Source organism: Dama dama, chromosome 30 (assembly GCF_033118175.1).
Source record: "Dama dama isolate Ldn47 chromosome 30, ASM3311817v1, whole genome shotgun sequence".
NCBI lineage: Eukaryota > Metazoa > Chordata > Mammalia > Artiodactyla > Cervidae > Dama > Dama dama.
The window spans coordinates 4963936-4973229 of record NC_083710.1 but is presented as its reverse complement, the minus strand read 5'-3'; the positions used below and the strand labels follow the sequence as shown (position 1 = coordinate 4973229).

Genomic DNA, 9294 nt, shown 5'->3' with positions numbered 1-9294 from the left:
TCTTGGATATATTTTTCAAAATTATCAAGTGATTCTATTTTAGTTATTAGCTGCCTAAACTCTTTCTACTTCATCCTGAAAAATAGCATGCCTCTGATGAAGAACATGAGCTGCAGACCATCATCACTGGTGAGAGACAAACTGCACCTAGGTGACAAGCAATTAGTGGTATTCATGCAAATTATTTCTTTGCTCTGATTTAATCTTATTTTAGATATTCTGTTTCAGAGAAATAGAATGGTAAGACAACTGAGATCAAAGATACATTTATGGGTTTTACTATTATATTTGATATTATATATATTTAAAGAATATTCTTTTTTTTTCCTTTTTTTTCCCATTTATTTTTATTAGTTGGAGGCTAACTACTTTACAATATTGTAGTGGGTTTTGTCATACATTGACATGAATCAACCATGGATTTACATGTATTCCCCATCCCGATCCCCCCTCCCACCTCCCTCTCTACCCAATCCCTCTGAGTCTTCCCAGTGCACCAGGCCCGAGCACTTGTCTCATGCATCCAACCTGGGCTGGTGATCTGTTTCACTATAGATAATATACATGTTTCGATGCTGTTCTTCATTTGAATCAGTTCTAATGAGATGGATGAAACTGGAGCCTATTATACAGAAAGAATATTCTTTGATCCTTTGACACATATACTTTGATTATTAGAGAGAAACTGGTCTAATATATGATCTGTGAAAATCACACCCAAGTGACTGAATTTATTCTTCATGGTTTTACAAACAACCCCGAGATGACAGTTTCCCTCTTTGCTTTGTTCCTGGTCGTCTATACATACAGTCACTTTATTGGGTAACTTCCTTATTGTCACAGTTACCAGTATGGATCCTGCTCTTCAAACACCCATGTACTTCTTTCTCAGGAACTTGTCACTTCTTGAAGTCTGTTTCACCTTGGTCATGGTGCCAAATATGTTGGTAGATCTAGTATCCCCAAGGAAAAACATCTCTTCTGTAGGCTGTGGTACCCAGATGTACTTCTTTTTCTTCTTTAGCAGTTCCGAATGTTTCCTCCTCTCTATGATGGCTTATGATCGCATTGTGGCCATCTGTAATCCTCTCCACTATTCAGTCATAATGAATAGGTCCCTATGTTTGTGGATGGCTGTAGGTTCTTGGGTGTCTGGTGCTCCCGTGTCTATGCTACAGACAGCTTGGTTGGTTGCCCATCCTTTCTGTGGACCAGGCACCATAGGCCACTTCTTTTGTGATGGTTCCCCAGTGTTGAAACTAGTCACCTTGCATTTCAAGCACTTGCCTCCACACTGTTATTTATTATGTTTCCCTTTTCCCTCATTTTGGTCTCCTACACTCACATTATTAAAACCATCCTGATGATGCCCTCTGCTACTGGTCACCAGAAGGCATTCTCCACTTGTTCATCTCACCTCACTGTGGTATCCCTTTTCTATGGAACAGCCAGCTTGATCTACATACGGCCCAAATCCAACCAGTCTCCTGAGAGCAAGAAGCTAGTGTCATTGTCCTTCCTACACTGTCATCACACCTATGTTAAACCCCATCATCTACAGCCTAGGGAACAATGAATTGAAGGGGGCAGTCAAGAGGACGATCACTTGAAAAGTCTTGTAGAAGTTAGATGTGCTTTGAATTCAACTGTGTCAAGTTTTTCTAAACAAAGTAGGAGCACCAGAACCCATGAACAAAAGCTTTGAAGGAGTGGAAGATTTGCTCTTACTTTGTCAGGGTCACTTACTATGATGGGTGAATCTCAGTGTCTCAGTCAGAGTCCCACTTCAGACTGGGATAACTGAGTTCTTTTATGAAGAGATAATTCACAAATTGTGGGGCAGCTCATATGATGGAAATTCCATGTCTCTTGACCTGAAAGGCAAAGAGAAGAGGTATTAACTGGCACTTTAGAGAATCTTAAAACTCTAAGAAAAAGCTGCTCATTGGAAGCTTTTTTCTTTAGTAGAGAAAGGCAACCATCTCAGCCTAATTCTGCTCTGACTCTCTTACATCTATTGCTGGTATCTTTTCTTGATCAAACCAATTTGAGACAGAGGGCAAGAGTGTCCATTAGTACAATATAATGAGCAGCCTTCTGAAGCACAGATCAGAATGGAAAAAGTTATGAAGGGTAAATGAAAATATCTGCCACAAACCACTGTATATTCTGCATTTAATGTGATGCAAAGACTATCATGTAATGTGTTTTAAGTTAACTTTTAAAAGATAATAAAAGGTAGAGATTTGTAGTTGCCAACAATTCATGGTATAAATTCTTTATAAGTGTGGTGGGTTTGAATGAGGTTACTTAAAAAAAAATTACCTTAGTTTTAATATTTGTCAACATACTTCTGGACTTCTTTGATCATTGGCTAAATCTGCTGTTAATTTGGATTAATCAGCTATTTTTTGCTGTTATTGTTCAGTAGTTGTGTCTGACTCCTTGTGACCCCATGAGTGCCAGGTCTCCCTGTCTTTTACTGTATTCCAGAAGTTGCTCAGATCATATTCATTGAGCTGGTGATGATGTCTAACCATCTCATCCTCTGCTGCTCCCTTCTCATTTTCCTTCATTCTTTCCCAGCATCAGGATCTTTTCCAACGAGTCAGCTCTTCATACTGTAGCCAAAGTATTGGAGCCTCAACTTCAGCATCAGTCCTTCCAATGAATATTCAGGATTGATTTCCTTTAGGATTGACTGATTTGAACTCCTTGGAGTCTAAGGGACTCTCAAGAGTTCTCCAGCACCACAATCAGCTATTAGAATCTAAACAACAATCTTTGCTTGACCATATTGTAAATGAAAAAGAGTAAAGTTAGTAATAGCTAACATAAACTGGACGTGGAACAACAGACTGGTTCCAAATAGGAAAAGGAGTACATTGAGGCTGTATATTGTCACCTGCTTATTTAAATTATATGCATCATTTAACTTATATGCATCATGAAAAACGCTGGGATGGAAGAAGCACAAGCTGGAATCAAGGTTGCAGGGAGAAATATCAGTAACCTCAGATATGCAGATGACACCACCCTTATGGCAGAAAGTGAAGAGGAACTAAAAAGCCTCTTGATGAAGGTGAAAAAGGAGAGTGAAAAAGTTGGCTTAAAGCTCAACATTCAGAAAACTAAGATCATGGCATCCGGTTCCGACACTTCATGGCAAATAGATGGGGAGACAGTGGAAACAGTGCCAGACTTTATTTTTTGGGCTCCAAAACCACTGCAGATGGTGACTGCAGTCATGAAATTAAAAGACGCTTGCTCCTTGGAAGGAAAGTTATGACCAACCTAGATAACATATTAAAAAGCAGAGACATTACTTTGCCAACAAAGGTTCGTCTGGTCAAGGTTATGGTTTTTCCAGTGGTTATGTATGGATGTGAGGGTTGGACTGTGAGGAAAGCTGAGCACCGAAAAATTGATGCTTTTGAACTGTGAAGAAGCCTCTTGAGAGTCCCTTGGACTGCAAGGAGATCCAACCAGTCCATCCTAAGGGAGATCTGTCCTGGGTGTTCATTGGAAGGACTGATGCTGAAGCTGAAACTCCAATACTTTGGCCACCTCATGTGAAGAGTTGACTCATTGGAAAAGACCCTGATGCTGGGAGGGATTGGGGGCAGGAGGAGAAGGGGATGGCAGAGGATGAGATGGCTGGATGGCATCACAGACTAGATGGACATGAGTTTGAGTAAACTCCGGGAGTTGGTGATGGGCAGGGAGGCCTGGCATGCTGCGATTCATGGGGTCGCAAAGAGTCGGACACGACTGAGCGACTGAACTGAACTGAACATGATCTTTCAAGCCACTGCCTTTAACAAATGCAGCTGCAACAACCAAGAGATAGATTTTCTTTTGCATTTATGTTTTTGTACAAGGAAAATTAGGATCAGAAAATTAATTTGAAAAGGCAAAGTGTTATGCAGAGGTGGTCCTGAGAATTTGAATTCATACTCTTTTGAATTTGAAGTCCAATATCTTAACCACTTAAAAGTCTCTAGTCACATTTTCATCATGATAAAGTCCCCACTTACATGGTAATTTGGCCTTTCAGGCGTGAAAACACTTTGAGACAGCATAGAAGAACAAAATGAATAATTTAATTTTTGAAAAATCTCTTATTTCCACTAGCATAAGCATATATTGACTTTGAATATGCAATTTATATATAATGATATCAGTTGCTCTGAGTCTTTGTTAGTCAGCGTTTTGTTGTGGTTTTTTTTTTTTTTTTTTTTAATTTTACAATTTTTTCTTTAGGCAGTGACAACTCTCAATCATTATTTGTCAATTTTCAAGAAAATTTAAAAGTCATCTCAAATTTCCAACTTGTGTTGACTATTTTACTTTAATTGTGTTTCCCTGAATTTTGTATCCATTGAATGTAATGGGAATTTGGGGCAGGAAATATCAGTTCTTTTAAATATTTTTCTTCCAGTGGCCTTTTAATTTCTTAAGCCTAACTCAAATATTTTAAAATTAAAGTTACTAAGTTCAGTGACCCTCTGGCAAGACTCTATTGCAGTGGTTTCCTACTAGCTTTATGTGACTCAGAAGTAAATTGTGAGATTGTTAAATCTATCGAGTAGTACATGTGTATGTATCTAATAAATTAGCATAATCAAATATAGAGAAGAATAACATAAGCAATATATCAAAATAATTTATGAGAGCATCTGATACATGGTAAACACTATCTGGTTGTTTGATAATATTATTGTTAGAATAACAGAAACATGGAGTGGACCCCACATATTATAGGGTATGTTTTAGTTATGCATATATTCCATTCTGATTGAAATGCAAATTAATTTCTTCTATAAGATGAAAGCAAAAATGCTCATAATCATATACCTATTGCATATTCTGTAAGATTGATAGTCTATAAGTTTTTACAGAGAATTTATAATTATTATGTTTCAAATAGTTTTATTAAAATTGATAAAATCTCTTAACTGCAAGGTCTTCATGGAGATGTTTCAAAAAAAACTTTTCAGCCTCAATTTACAGGTTTATTTTTTTCTGTTTTCATAAAATTTTTATTTATTTATTTTGGCTGCACTGTGTCTATGCTGCTGCTCATGTGTTTTCTCTAGTTGCATGAAGTGGGGACTGTTCCTCCTCGTGGTACGTGGGCTTCTCATTGTGGCGGTTTCTCTTGTTGCTGTCTGTGGGCTTTGGAGGAACTATGAAGCATGGGCTCAGTTGTTCCACAGGATGTGGAATCTTCCTGAACCAGGGATGGAGTCTCATCTTCCCTGAATTGGCAGGCGAATTCTTATCCACTTCGCCACCAGGGGCGTTAGATTTTGTTTCTTTAAAGTTCCAAAAGCTAATTAACAAAGCCATTATTATATCTGGAGTTGTGATTGAAAAGGTTGATTTGATGAGCTTTTCTCTCAAACTAGTGCCGTCTAATGTTTTCTTTACTAACCGTGATTCTAGGATTTGTGGTAGTGGTTTATTCTCTCAGTTGTGTCTGACTCTTGCAACCCCTTGGATTGTAGCTCACCAGACTCCTCTGTCCATGAGATTTCCTAGGCAAGAATACTGGAGTGGGTTGCCATTTCCTTCTCCAGTGGAATCTTCCCAACCCAGGAATCAAACCAGGGTCTCCTGAATTGCAGGTGGATTCTTTACCGACTGAGCTACAAGGGAAGCCCCAGGGTTTACTTCGAGCCATATATTTTTATCATTGTTACTATGGTGATATCATTGACTTTTTGCAGAAAACATTTTGCATTGAGTCCTTCCTTTGTTTTCAGTTTCATAGATGGCTTTCAAATATATGTCCCCACATTGTTATTTACAAGCAATTCTGGAAATATTTCCTTTAAATGTCCTCTAGTTTGAGTATTAGAGGGTGTCCTCCAATGCCAAACCTGGTACACATGAGAAAAGAATTAGCTAGATTTATTAGTTTTATAGTATGCAATCCTGTTACATATATATGGGAGCTGAGGTAAGAAGAATAAGTGATCAAACATATTTCTTATTTCAGTATAGCTTAAAAAGTTTGTGTGGTTTATTTCAGTGGCACTCTAGTCAGACTAATGCATCCAATCCAATGTATATCATAGTTTATATTTATATTTTAATGTGAAATAAATAAAATTGTCCTAAAAGAATTTTAGATTTGGTTAAGAGACATAACTTAAGAACAATTTGCTGGTAAAAATACAATTATCTAATGATGACATAAAGCAAAATTCTTAACCTCCAAAGTCAATATTACAATAACAAATTCATGCACATTTATAAACTTATTATAAATACTGATAGTGAGTTCTGTGAAAGTTCAGGTAGTAGAGAGAACAAAATGTATGTAACATGATGATTCACTGTGAAATAAAACCTACAGACTTGATAGTCAGATAATCACTAATTTGAATTCAGAACCCAATACTGACTATTTATCCTCCATGAATTTTCATTTCTGTCCATGTTTTTGGCAAAGTCATTTGAGTTTTTTTGTGCTATTACAATTTAATATATTCAGAAAAGAGGGGGCAGGAGTTATCTATGGATCACTTAGCCTCTGGACTCCTCATTTTATGGTTCTAAGGGCAAGGATGAAACCGTCTACCATGGAGAAGAGATGAAGGCCGGATAGACCATGTTTTACCAGACTCCCTTATGGCTACTTTGAACATATGTAACTTAAGCTCAATTAATCATATTTTGGACTGTAATTTAAACATGTAAAGAGATGGGACAGTGGGGATTCACATGAAGCCAGTGGCTCCCAGTGTCCAGGAACAAAAGAGACTACAGTGACCTTGGCAGGGCGCAGTGTCCTGTACTCAGGCTGCAAGCCTAAGCCGTGGCATTCAGATTATAGCTGTGCCACAGCAGGGTATTTACACAACTGATTCTGGAGTATTAATTTAAATTTTCACAACAAACCTGCTTTTTCTTACATTTTCCTTTCCATTTGTATGTAGTAGACTTCTAAATATGTTTTCAATATTTCTCCTATGTAAATCATCAAAAGTCAGTTTATTTTTTAAAAATGAAAAATTCTAATGAATAAAAAATCAAACAATTCAGGAAGCAAATGTTATTTGACTGAATTTATTTGTAAGTTCCATCAAAATATCTTACACAGAAGCCTGTGGAATGAACATTTTTAAATGAGAGGCAAAATTTTTTGCATATATATATAACAATTATATATAAGAGAATTTGATTTCTCTTAAGCACTTTTGATAGAATATATATGATCACTCTTATGGACTGACTTGTGTCCCCCAAAAGATATGCTGAAGACCTACCTCATTTGGAAATAGAGTGTTTATAATCATATGAAGATGAAGTTATAATGGATTGAAAGTGAAAGTCACTCAGTCATGTCCGACTCTTTGCAACCCCATGGACTACACAGTCCATGGAAATCTCTAGACCAGAATATTGAAGTGGGTAGACTTTACCTTCTCCAGGGGATCTTCCCAACCCAGGGATTGAATCCAAGCTCTAATGGACTAGAGTGTGTGATAAATCCAATGACTAGTGTTATTACATAAGGAAAGATTTAGAGACACAGAGATATACAGACCTGTAGGAAACACAGCCATGTGAAGATGGAGGCAGGAGTTGAAGAGATGTAGCTATATGCCAGGAACACCGGGATTGTTGGCAAGTTCCCATCCTGCCCACAGCTTGGTTTCAGACTTCTTGCCTCCTGATCTGTGAGAGAGTAAATTTCAATTGTTTTAAGCCACTTCCTTTGTGGTAATTTGATTGCAAAAGCCCTAGGATGTACTAATACACATCACAATTTTGAAAGTAATTAGGTAATTCCTCATTTAATTCCTGTGTGGTGATGAATAGACAGATGGTCATATTCTTTAGAATGTGTTTCTTCATCCCCATTGGAGAAATGCCTATTTTTTCCTTTGAATCTAGTCTAGACCTGTGACTTGCTCTTGTGAAAAGAATGTGACTAAAGAAATGTGCTAAGGCATAAGAGTCAAGAAACCAAGCACGCATAGCTCTTGGACCATGTGATTCTCATGAGAAACAAGACAAGGCTAACCTACTGAATAATGAAAGATATACTTAAGGAGAGCTTCTTTATCCCAACTGAAGCATTCTAGTTCAGCTTATAGCCAACTGATCCCCCCAAATGTGGGAAAATCCTGACCAGATCAGCAGAACCTCCTAGCTGAACCGTAGACTCATAAGCAAAAATAGAAGTTTGTTGTTTTCAGACACTAAGTTTAGGAAAAATTTGTTATGTAGAAATGGCAAAGTGATAAAAGATGCATAACTAATTTCAGATAATGAAATTATGAAAACATCTGTCAGAGCCACCCATAACTACCACTGAAAATTGCTTGTGCTGTGCACCATGGCACAGAGAAGCTATAAACGTTAGCATCTACAGCCACTGTGTGTGCATGCATGCTCAGTGGCTTGAGCCGTGTCCAACTCTTTGTGACTCTATGGACTGTAGCCCGCACCAGGCTCCTCTGTCCATGGGATTCTCCAGTCAAGCATACTGAAGTGAGTTGCCATGCCCTCCTCCAGGGGATCTTCTCCCACCAGGGACTGAACCCAGGTCTCCTGCATTGCAGGCAGATTCTTTACTGCTAAGCCACCAGGGAAGCCCTTTTGCTGCTGCTAAGTCACTTCAGTCATGTCCGACTCTGTGCGACCCCATGGACTGCAGCCTACCAGGCTCCTCCATCCATGGGATTTTCCAGGCAAGAGTACTGGAGTGGGGTGCCATTGCCTTCTCCGAGGGAAGCCCTTATAGCAGAGCCTATTTGTAGCAGAGCCTATTTCCTATACTTACCTTAATACTACTCACCTGATTTATTGAAATCTACCTCCCTTCATCTGTCTGTCTCTCTGAATATTAACTCCATCTTCAAGCTTCAAATATTTTTTCTGCCTTCTACGTGGACTCTTTTACAATCTGGGTCTGACTTTACATTGCTCATGGCATGAGCAACAGCTTTAGTTAGGAAATACAACAATCTCATTAACCCACAAATACTACTATTCTTAGTATAGTCTATATTGTAAATTACTTTTTAGAAAAGAAAATACTCATTTAGTGAGGTTTATACTAAAAAGTGACTGATAATAACTAACCATAGATAGCATTTAGTTAATTAGTGTTAGTCACTATATACTATATACTTCAAAACTGTAGACAAGAAAACAAGGGTTGCACTCTGATATTGGGGTATTCATGGAAAATATTGCAAAGAAACAGAATATCAAAACATCTTCCTTTATGCTTATTATATGTAATTGAAGAAATTAGAGTTGGCAGTTGATAAA

General features: G+C 37.8%; 1 pseudogene; it reads left to right on the top strand.

The window, feature by feature from the left end:
- Nucleotides 1-697: 697 nt before the first annotated feature.
- On the top strand, nucleotides 698-1610 carry LOC133049683 (olfactory receptor 10A7-like; annotated as a pseudogene).
- Nucleotides 1611-9294: the final 7684 nt, after the last annotated feature.